General features: G+C 38.1%; 1 protein-coding gene across 4 annotated transcripts in view; it reads right to left on the bottom strand.

The window, feature by feature from the left end:
• Window positions 1-4,091: 4,091 nt before the first annotated feature.
• KITLG (KIT ligand) overlaps window positions 4,092-9,528 on the bottom strand; it is an 88,378-nt gene continuing 82,941 nt past the window's right edge. For 3 of the 4 annotated variants that reach the window (XM_054988253.1, XM_054988256.1, XM_054988255.1), the window contains one exon: window positions 4,092-8,172. The gene's annotated coding sequence lies outside the window, so the exon portion shown is untranslated. The remainder of the gene's footprint in view (window positions 8,173-9,528) is intronic. The other variant, XM_054988254.1, reaches the window with a different exon arrangement.

The raw sequence follows: 9,528 nt of genomic DNA, 5'->3' as shown, positions 1-9,528 counted from the left end.
CTCATTGTGAATTTTATCAACATTCCTGCCAACATTTTTGTTGTGCTGGATTGCAATAGAGTTGTCAACTGGCTAGAGTAAAACCCTTGACCTGGTTGTTGGGCTAGTTGCTAGAAAAGCAGAAGAACTAACTCTATATTTTTCCTTTTCATCTCCACTGTAGCTGAACAGAAGACTTTGGGAATGGACTTTTCATCAGGACGCACCTCTCATGTCTGGGCCTTACTGGGCTTTGCCTCTTGCCTTCATTCCCAGACCTGCCAGGGGGTTCCATCTGGAAATCCATCTGGATTGCTTGCCCAGGTACACTAAGTTTTTATAGCAAGCAATCTCAACTGAGAGAACCATTGTGGTACAGTGGCTAGAGCAACAGACTAGGATCTGGGTGACCCAACATGAATTCTCTACTCTGCTATGGAAGCTTCTTGGCTTTAGCCTACCTCACAGGGTTGTTATGAGGGGGAAAATGGAGGAGATGAGAATGATATAAACTGTTTTGGGTCCTATTGGAGAAAAAAGTGGGGTATAAATGAAGAAAAATCCTATTATATAAAAGGCAAGCCGTATTGACGACGAGTCACTTTTTATCCTTGCGCAGGTGCATTGCCAACCTCGAGGCTGCTGCAAAGCACCTGCTTGCCACCAGGAGGAGGCCTACAGAATCAACAGCCTAAACACTCCTCCCTGCACCTCCCCTTACCACTCTCCCGCTCTGGCCTCAAGGCCACTGTGAAGTACCTGCTGGCTGCTGGGAGGGGGCCCGCTGAATCAGTTTTCTAGAGCCCGCTATATTTTTTCACACAATGGGCATTGCTACTAGTAGATAAATAAAATATGTATGAGGTGAACTAGTTTCCAACATCTAAGAATGCATGTGAGTCTGAAGTATCACATTCAATATCATGAGTTCATCAGTGGCACATTCTTGAAGTAAACAGCTCAGATTCACATGCAGACTCTAAAGTTATTGAAAACTGCATTATGGTATGACAAAGGTCTAAATTGGTCATGTGTATTGGCCCAAACTGGTAAATTGTGGTATGATTTTTGGAAGACAACAGGCCATATTCCTCTAAGTATTTTCCTCACAGTAGTCTGTGATTTTAAAAATACAACTATTTTGCTTTAACATCTCCATTTTCTGCCAAGCTGAGGTTGGAGTTCAAACAACTGCATGATGGTTTTCGAATGCGTATCAAGAATTTTCAGTCTGTCTCCCCACTCTAGCAGTGTCCTGAAAAATCACTCATGAGGGGTAGGGAACTCTTCTGTGTGGTGTTAAAAAAATTAGGGAAGCTCTAGGCATATCCAGAAGTGATAGAAATCCATACACTGAATTTTAAAAATCTGTCAGAGAAACCCCATTGACAGGGTTTTTTTTTTTTTTTTGGATCACATGAGTTTCTTAAAGGGAGGCGCTCACTTCTTTATATATTATCAGGATGTTTCAGCTCCTTTATACCTATTATTTTTAAAATGTGTAAATAATTAATGGTAAGTCAGCCAGAGACTGAACTTTTAAAGTTACTGTACAACTTGAACTGCTGAACCAGCCTGCCTCTTTTAACAAGTTAAAAACCCTCGTCTTCAATTTCAGAAAAGTCCTGCAAAAATGGTTTTTGATAGCTCATATGGAAAATACTCCATGTTAGTTTGTCAGCTAAGATTATGTTTGAGTCACTGGACTGGATTTTTACCTAATGTAAACTGATGTAGCTGTACTAAAAGGCAAAGAGCAGCAATGTTTTACATCATCTGAGAATCTGGGTTAGAGGTGCAAATATGAATTCCAACTTCAATTCTACAAGGACATTATGGTTTTTTTACAATTCTTTTTCAGGTGGTCTGCAAAGCTAGCTTGACCACCTTCCTTCCAATTACAGAAATTACTACACTGAAGTAATAATATTTTGAATCCTAGCAGAACATATGATGAGATAGTGTTTGTAGTTGCTTTTTGCTCTGAAATCTGTCCCAAGGAAAGCTGGTGCAGCTTGCACCACATTCCATTTGGAGTCTGGTCAATTGTGACTGCAAGAATGTGATCCTTTCCTTAAAGTGGGAAGTTGATTGGGTTGTCTGTGGAGACATCTCTAGTAAACAGACATAGCACAGAACATTGTCCAGTTCCTTGGGAATCAATCTATTGGTGGGAAATGATTGTGGACTGAGATCACTGCAGAACTTGCTACAACTAACATTCATGTTTGAATATTTTAGGTTGCACATAATTGAAGCTCATGCAAAAATGTGCACTCAAGAATGTACACTGCATCACCACTGAGTGATAAACAGGGCAGTCCAGGTTATTGTGTAGCAAATTTTATTTTATTCAAATATTTTTCAATAAATCAGGATCCAAAGTGACCTTAGGTCAGTCACAGTTTATCGGAGCTCTCTCAGCCCCACCCACCTCACAGGAAAATAATAACATACTTTGTAAACTGCTCTGAGTGGACATTAAGTTGTCCTAAATCGAATATTATTATTATTATAAAATAAAAAGTTTAAAAAATTTAACATCACAATACAGCAATAAATAGGGCAACTGGCAGGAGGTGGGGAGATGTAGCACTCACCAGTCCCCTCCCCACATGCATGAATGAGTGCACATGCACACTCCCACGGGCAACCCAATGATGCAAATTCTGGTGCAACCGGAAGGGATGTCATAGCATTTTGCTATGTTTGGGATCAATTCTGGCCTTGGTGTGATACTGTTGCTTCCAGTAACACTGGAAGTGATGTCATCGGCTGACATGTGGAATGTGTGTGCGGCCATTTCCCTGGTCTGTGATCAGCAGAAGGCAGGGATCCTCGGGAGATTGCCCACCAGTGGGGGGCACTTAGTAACCATAGTAATATAACAAGAGCAGTGGGTGCGGCTGAGCAGATGAAAGAACTTATTACTTGTGGAATATTCTCTCTTGGCAAGAAGCAGTACGAGCATAGAATAGATTGCTTGCTTTGTACCCAATTTATTTGGCTGTCTTTGCTTGTCACCAGGCAAATAATGGGTCTTTCCGGCAGGACTCTAATGTGGAAAACTGGGTTTGATTCCCCACTCCTCCACTTGAAGCCAGCTGGGTGACCTTGGGTCACTCACTGCTTCTTGAAGCTCTCTCACCAACTTCATGGGGTGTTTATCGTGTTATTATTAGGCTAGTATATCAGTGCACCGTATCTCTAGGGAGGTTGCAGCTGGATGCATAGTTGTCTACCCCATGACTGTTTACCTTCACAGAAAATTGATTTATTTCTCTCTGTTCCCATTCTTGAAGGCTCAATACAGTAAAAAGAATTGCACTTAATAGACAATTCTGAAGCATTAAAAGATTGCCCGGGCTTTTAAAACAACAGGGGGTTGTCTTAAAAGATGCTAAGGCCAAGTGTCCACAGTTGTAGGATTAACACAATGACTTCTTACAAGCACAAAATTATAAGCTCATTTTATACCTGGAAATCTCTATAGCCATCCAGTGCATCTCTTGCAGAGTGCACTGCAGTATGAATAATAGCTGACTTATCACCAGATAATGATGGCTCAATTATCTTGTGCAACAAGTGCAAGTATTATAATATAAAAATATGAAAATACATTGGTGCTAATATGATTGAATCTTGTAACAATTTTTATTATTCCTAGTGTTTGACATCTGTCTAATAAGTTATGAGAAGCCCTTCAAGTGTATACCAGTTCTTGTAATCAAAGACGAGCTGCTGTAGCACAGTGGTTAAGTGGTTTAGCTGCAAATCAGCACTGTGCTAGTTCAAATCTCACTACTGCCATGAGCTTAGTAAGTGGCCTTGGGCAGGCCAATCCTCTCAGCCCCAGCTCTCCAGCTGTATTGTGGGGATAATAATAACACTAACTTATTCACTACTCTGGATGAGGCACTAATCTGTCTAGAAGGGCGGTATATAAATGTTGTTGTTGTTATGATGTTAGAAAAGCAGTATGAGCTACAATATTTTGCTAGTGGCTACATATTTCCAGTGTGTACCACTGCAGAAAAAGGTAGTTCTGGGCTTGAAAGATTACTGAGCAATAAGGCTGCTCCAATCTTCTTATGAACAAGTGAACTCTAACCAACAGTGCATAAAATTCTTTATTTAGAACAATAAAGTATATGTATATAATGTACTTCCAGATTCAACCAATATAAAAAAGGACAAGAGTATACATCTATTTTTAAGAGGACACATATATACATACACATTACATTTTATAAACGTGGTTGATTAATCTTCAGTTAGGTTACAAGTTCACAAGTTTGTGTTGATGTTTACATCAATATATACATGCTTTTAACCATGATACAATCAGCAACTGCCCTCTTTCCAAGGAGAAGTCTGAAACTGCTGAGTTCCAAAAACTTAAATGTATTTAACACAGTTTCTTCTGGAATATAGGTGAATGCAATTCCTAGTTATGCAGGAGAACTATCATGTAATTCTCATTCCAAATGGCTGAAATAATAGAAAAGTCGTTTTTTGATTAAACATTCAGGAGAAACATAGTCTGGAGAGTCTCAACATATTTAAGAGAGAAAGGAATATACACATAGTTTACAGGATGGGACATTCATTTTATGTCTAAAACAGACCTTCAGTAAAGTAAGTACCATTAGCAGAACAATCTTATGTAGATTTATTCCTGTTTAAACCCTGATTTCAATGAGCTCAGACTAGAATAATTCTGCATTAGACTGCACTGCAAGTTATTCAAGTAAACACCATTGTAAAAAGGCATATTGAAATCTTCTCTCCAACAGTAGTTCCTGTCCTCACAAAATCAAACAACTCACAAAATTTGAGTGAATTCACCTGATATACAGGGGAATATATAACCCCTCATTCCACAAAGTGTTGTATACCTTACTCAAAGAGGTTTTAAAACATTTCTTCTGAAGAAATCATGCCATGCTTTGAAAAACACAATCCTAATTCTGAATGGGTCACAACTGTTAATAACATTAGATTTATATACCGCCCTTCAGGACAGCGTTAATGCCCACTCAGAGCAGTTTACAAAGTGTGTTATTATTATCCCCACAACAATCGCCCTCTGTGGGGTTCAGCGAGCTCCAAAGAGCTGTGACTGACCCAAGTTCACCCAGCTGGCTTCAAGCAGAAGAGTGGGAAATCAAACCCTGTTCTCCAGATTAAGAGTTCTCTTAACCACTACACCAAACTAGATCTCTCTCTGGTATGTTTTCTTGTCAGCATGCTTATTCTTTATGAAGAGTGTTTGCCCTTTCTCTACCCAAGTGTGAATAGTTCCTTTAAAAATGTTCAAGAATTGTTGAAGTAAAGCAGAAACTTAAACCTGGGAAAGGTGACCAACTCTGCCAAGCTTGCCATGAAAAACTGCAAATCTGGTAACATAACCAAATTGATATATTTTCCTTGTTGGTTTTCCACAGATTGCTGCTGCGATAGGACTAAGTCCGCCTCTGGAATAAAGATACCAATTTTGCCTTTGAGATGGAATCATGACCTAATAAAATAATATTCTGGCAACTCCAGAATTCAAGTTCTTGCCCTATCACACTAAACTGTAAAGGAGAGAGAGAGCAAAGAGAAACAAAGACAGAGGGAAGTGAGTGTGAATATAACCATAACACATTGCCAAATAAATGCATTAAAACAATCAAAATTAGGTTACCAAATGGCAATCCTATGCAGTGCAACACTCTCCAGATATTTCATCATCATGACATTTAGCCGAGATGGCCCAAACTACTCAACCAAACCTTTCAAGCAGAAAAAGCTAAGAAAATGTACAAACTGTCAAAATAATTATTCAGCTTCAATTTTGATGGAATGCTATTCCACTTGCACTAATGGGGGTTATTTAAATTCAAAATGTGAACAATGATAGTTATGCAAGCATGGTAATGCCACTAGGATTATACTTGGAATTTTTAGTTGGCTCCGTGAATGCCTCTTGACCTTAAATTTGTCTTGTTCTGTTGTAAGGGTAGAAAGAATGTGCCATTGTTATAAACCTTTCTGTATAACTAAGCTTTGTACAATATGTACTATGATTTCCAACAGGTTTGCAATATTACCTTCAGAATGATATTGATGAAACACAAATAGGTTCTTTGTTCCCTACTGAAAGTTAGAAAAAGCAGGTTTCAGGTATTGCAGACATAATCTTCTTTTAGAACACTTGCTGGAATGTGAAATGTTGTGCATGTTTATAAAGTGTTTAGTTAATTATTGGGGCATGTTACTATTGACCAAGGGTCTGGTTTCTGCCTTGTCAGGACCTGTAATAGAACACAATTCAAGCAAATCTTTCTGTGTACTTAGATTTGCAGATTTCATAATAGCGACTCTAAAAAGGTCAGTTGGAATTCACAGCTGTAGATTTTAATTTATCTGCAGTTGTGAGCAACTAGATAAGCAACAACCAGTGGACTCAGATATGGATGTATATCCGTATTTGCATTGAAAAGCCCTCTCTAGCAAATCCAGTAATTAGCATCATAACATGGATTTGAGTGTGCATCTAAAATGCACATCAAGTCAGACCACTGGTACCTCTAACTCAGCATCATTGACTCTTGACTTGTAGTGGCTTTCCAGACTCTCAAAGCAAGCTCTTTTCGGTATCTGCTAGAGACGTTTCAGCAGGAAATAACAGGGATTAAACCTGTGATCTTTTGGACGCAAAACTTGTGCTCTACCACTAAAATGCAGTCCTTCTCCATGCATCTCCATTGACAGTACTCAGACAGTTCCTCTCAGTATTTGGCAGTATTCTTTATGCCCTAATAGGGTCCAAAACTACCCCAAAGACAGGGTTTTAGGAATGATATATCTGTGTTATTTGATCAACTGTAAATATTTTCTATAGGCTTGCATATATTATTTCTAATAGTTTGTGACAGATACGAAAATAAATAAATCTGTGAAAGTCTTTATGTTTAAATAAAGCATTTCTTAAGTATATATTTGTGAATGGACTGCAAATAAGCATTTTAACAATTAAATTTATAATAGTTTAAGCTTATTGTATTAGTAATTTGGAATATGAGGTGATACAACTATTTCACAGAACACAGCCTTGTGCATAGGAAAAAAATAACTTAAGTATACTCTACAAAGTTGATAATGTTTAGTATTCCCTTAAAATTTGTATATAACTATTTAACATGTTTCCAGCCTTCATTCTGCTTTCCACGCCTTTATTACAAATAATATCAAGACACTGACAACTATTCCGAAGAAAGCTTTTCATTTTTATTTGAGCTGAACTAATCATAAATAATGGAGAATGCTAAGTGATGAAATGTGTATTACTCTTAAAATTTATTTGCACATATTATATGTTATACAGTAAAAGCTAAACGAAACCTTGGTATCGTCAAGATGACCTGATTTTTGTAAATGTCAAGAAGAGAGTGGCATGTTCATAAGCATTTTTAATAGGCTTCATAGTAATTTTCACTCCCAGATTCTGACTGTCATTCTCTTTCCATTCTCTCACTGGAACTTTAAAGGGAGTCTCCGTGTATCCCAGCAGTCAATGTTCCATCTTATTGCAATAGCCCCGCGTCTGCAATTGTTCCAGTGATTCAATGTTTATTACGTCTCCTGAATGGCTGCTAATAGCTTTGCCAAAGTATATGTTCACTTTCTATGAAACGAAATGCAATTTCAACTATTACTCAAGAAATAAGCAATCTTATGTGGACTTCCTTTAACATGACTTAGTTCTCCAGATATAAGAAATCTAGCACATTCGTCCATTGCATAACTTTATCTGAGATTCTTATGTACAGTACTGAAGATTGTATTATTCTCATCCATGTCAGTATTTCTTCTACAAAATGCAAAGTTCCTTTGGACTTCCGATGTTGGATCATATAAATCCAGATTTGTTTGTTCATGTATTTACTGCATTGTCAAAATCGATTGCAAATTCCAAGATGCAAAGCAACCATACTTGTCTGCATATATCTTGGTGCACTCTCATTTGATGATGTTTACTTCAATGTTGGATTCACAGTAGCACACTCTTTGTCCACAGCTCTATATTCTCAATATGGAGTCACGGGCAACAACAAAAGGTGCAGACTCAGTCTGTCACTCCAGAAGGGAATACAAATATGCTTAAAGCTGCTTCATTTATGAAGCAAACATGGAACTGTTAGCTGCCTGGTAGAAAAAGAGAAAAAAGAGAGAGAGAGACAGTGAGAAACCCTCAGTAGCATATATTTTCTTTAAATATTCTGTTTCACAAATTAGTAAAAGGTCCTCAAAATAAATTTTAAAAATGTAATTCTTTCTTGTGGAAAAAAAAATTAAGTTTCACTTATATTGTTTTACATTTCTCAGGTAATGCTGGAGTCCACATGCAGAGTGGTAAAGCCATTGCAACAGGAAAGAAGACAGATGAAGATAGAGAGGATAAATTTGTGAATGACTGACGGCATGGTATTTATGAAGGGGGAGGAATGAATGGAGATATGACTGTGTGAGATGTGTGTTGTGCACGAGAGTGAGACTTACATGATCTGTTGACTGAGCAATGTATGTGTGCGTAACCAAGGCCTGACACTGTGCATCTCATTTTATGTACAAGACCCTGTTTTTAAGCTTTTGAGATTGTAAACAATCAACTGGATCCAACCAACTTTTTCTCTCAGTCTCACCTAACTCCCCTACTTACTGCAGTACTCATCCCATAAGGCTTTTGTCTATACAGGTCCCATGATCCTCAGCATAGCCTTTTTAGTAGCCAAAACAACCCTTCCTCCCTTTATCACCTGCAGAAAATCTGGTTGAATCCAAAATATTTCAGCTCACATCTGAAACACATCAGCCAGCTCAGCCTCATCTCATCAAAGGTCTTAACCACCAGAAAGCCCAGTCAGTGACAGGTTGATTGCTTTTTAAGTTTCTGCATTTCTTGTATAAAAAACTTTATAATCTTCTCTAATATTGCCATGGGCATCGAATGTTAGTTTTCCTAACTCCAGATGATAAATATTAGAAAGAAAGAAATCTCATAACAATTTGGCACAGCCTGTTCTTTTACAATCTGGAACAACAATGCAAGGCTTTACTATTGATCCAGAATGGCAAACCTTCAAAAGGCCCATAGGATGTACAGATTCCCAAAGGTGCCTCCTTGTGTAATATAGCTGGGCCAGTGGTAAGATGTATCTATAAAAGGCAATTGCTATTCCAGAACTGGATTGAAGTCCAGAGTCTAAAAAAAGATCAAGCCATACCTTCCAAACAGCACCAAGATTTTAATTTGAATGTCTCTCTAAATGGGAAGCAAGAAGGGTCTGCTTTTATAGACTATGGTTCTATTAATGAAATGGCCGTATTGATGTTGCCCTGGCATATAGGGGTTTGATATATGTGACTGGCCCAAAGTTACCCAGTGAGCTTCCATTTCAGAATAGTGATTTGAATCTGGATCTCTTATATCCTATTCTGAAACCCTAACCACTACACCATACTGGCTTTTGTGGGGTGACTGCTGTTGGGTCTGCAGCTATT

Source organism: Eublepharis macularius, chromosome 9 (genome assembly GCF_028583425.1).
Source record: "Eublepharis macularius isolate TG4126 chromosome 9, MPM_Emac_v1.0, whole genome shotgun sequence".
NCBI lineage: Eukaryota > Metazoa > Chordata > Lepidosauria > Squamata > Eublepharidae > Eublepharis > Eublepharis macularius.
Note: the sequence above shows the minus strand (reverse complement) of the source record. Positions and strands in the feature narration are given on the sequence as shown.